Below are 2160 nucleotides of genomic sequence, written 5' to 3'. Positions count from 1 at the left end.
GTTTCAGTCATTTGACTACGGCCATGCTGGAGTACTGCCTTTAGTCGAGCAAATCGACCCCAGGACTTATTCTTTGTAAGCCTAGTACTTTTTCTATCGGTTTCTTTTGCCGAACCGCTAAGTTACGGGGACGTAAACACACCAGCATCGGTTGTCAAGCGATGTTGGGGGGACAAACACAGACACACAAACATATACATATACATATATACGACGGGCTTCTTTCAGTTTCCGTCTACCAAATCCACTCACAAAGCTTTGGTCGGCCCGAGGCTATAGTAGAAGACACTTTCCCAAGGTGTCACGCAGTGGGACTGAACCCGGAACCATGTGGTTGGTAAGCAAGCTACTTATCACATAGCTACTCGTGCGCCTATATATATGCGAAATTAATTTATGTAAAAATCAATAAGAAGGGTTATCCATCTAATGAGAGTCTAATATTACTATAAATGCTTCATACTACATGCATTATATGAGCTACTAATAGTTTCATGTACATAAGTACGTTCATCAGGCGCTAATTGAACCTGGTATAAATCCATGTTTGTGCGAAACATAATTGGATTTTTTTCAGAGTAACTCCCTTATACCTTAATCGTGCCAATCGTGTTACTTATAGATATGCAGTCGACAGCCGATGTAAGGGAGTGAAAATTCAAAATTAATTTGTGTAAAAATAAGAAATGTATTCCATCTAATGAGAGTCTAATATTCAATCAGCGCCTGATGAACGTACTTTTGTACGTGCAACTATCAGTAGTGCATATAATGCATGTGGTATGAAGCATTGATATGAAGTAATATATATATATATATATATATATATATATATATATATATATATATATATGTGTGTGTGACGGTGGTGGTCCTATCGTTTATAATCATAGTGAAGCCCTTAAGTAACAGATCACATATTCACTAATGTGGCCACGAACTCTCTTGCAGTTTAAATGGGTGTCCAAGTGAAGAGAGTTCTATAATATAAATCTTTTCTCAGTCAGGCATAACTTGCAGCTTCTGCTACTGTTGAAGTAAGAGTTTCGCCCTCCGACACTTTACACTTAGTACTGTAATCCATGGCGCTTTTCTTTAACGATCATATATGTCAAACCAAGGCTGTAACATGGCGTTTTTCTGGATATTAAATGGAAGAGTTATGGTTGTTAAGTCTGGTTCTGAAACAGCCTCCTGTTGCGCTCACATACTTCTACATGTCTGACTGACAACTGTGTCCTTTGACATCACCTCTGTCTTATTTACGACGGTCTCTGTGTTGCAGTGACTGTTAAGGGGACATGTGATGTTTCCTCTGCATTAGCATCCCACCTATGACTCAGGTTTTGTGGGTAAGAGAAAATGCCGCAAGGAAAGTGCTGTGGCTCATACTTCATCTTCAGAAGTGTAAAAACTTGTGTAGGCAAGATTTTTCTGAGCTTAGTGTTTAAGCATTTCCTCGTACGAATTGATTCCGTAAAATATTTGATAGACAATCCAGTATAAAGAAATTATTAATTGGTAAGCCCTGTCGCATCGAGTTTGCGGGTGTCGTAAGGAACAAAAAACGAAAATCGTTGGAGAAAATACAGAGGAAAATTTTGTTTGTTAGAGTCATGTCCCTTGGCTAAGGATCGGATCATTAAGTGGCACCACGGTGAATGAAATAAATGTTTGAGTTTCATGCTGAGTACTGGTGAATTGTTATGCTTATATCTATGTTTATTACATCCACCACGAAATAATTCTATGATTGCAATGTGTGTATAGCCAAGATTTACCAAGAGTTAGTAGAAAAGTTAGTGCTACAAGGTTTTGGCCATATTTTTGTTGTAATTGGAAGTTTGTATCGAGGGTGAGGAGCATAAATTTATTTAGACTGAGTTTATGTTGTTAGATATTACAGAATTTATCTTCCTATCTGGGTAGAGCAATTATCTCTTTCTAGATTTTGTATAGTTTATGCTATATCATTACATCCATCAAAAAATAAATGTCTATATATTATCAAGACCCGAGTCAAAATCACTTTAAAACATCTCTCTTTACGCATGAACTTAACGATACCAATTTTAACTGAAGAATTGTCTTGATAAGATGAGTGTATCTGACACCCATTTGTTTCTTGCAGCATTATGTGGTGCACACACACACACACAC

The 2160-nt window shown here is 37.4% G+C and overlaps 1 protein-coding gene across 2 annotated transcripts in view; it reads right to left on the bottom strand.

Annotated features, from left to right (window-relative positions):
• The window catches only part of LOC106871752 (putative protein TPRXL), a 47833-nt gene that overhangs the window by 896 nt on the left and 44777 nt on the right, over window positions 1–2160 (bottom strand). The gene's annotated exons all lie outside the window — the stretch shown is intronic.

This window comes from Octopus bimaculoides, chromosome 5 (genome assembly GCF_001194135.2).
Source record: "Octopus bimaculoides isolate UCB-OBI-ISO-001 chromosome 5, ASM119413v2, whole genome shotgun sequence".
Lineage (NCBI taxonomy): Eukaryota > Metazoa > Mollusca > Cephalopoda > Octopoda > Octopodidae > Octopus > Octopus bimaculoides.
This window is presented reverse-complemented; position numbering and strand designations above follow the sequence as displayed.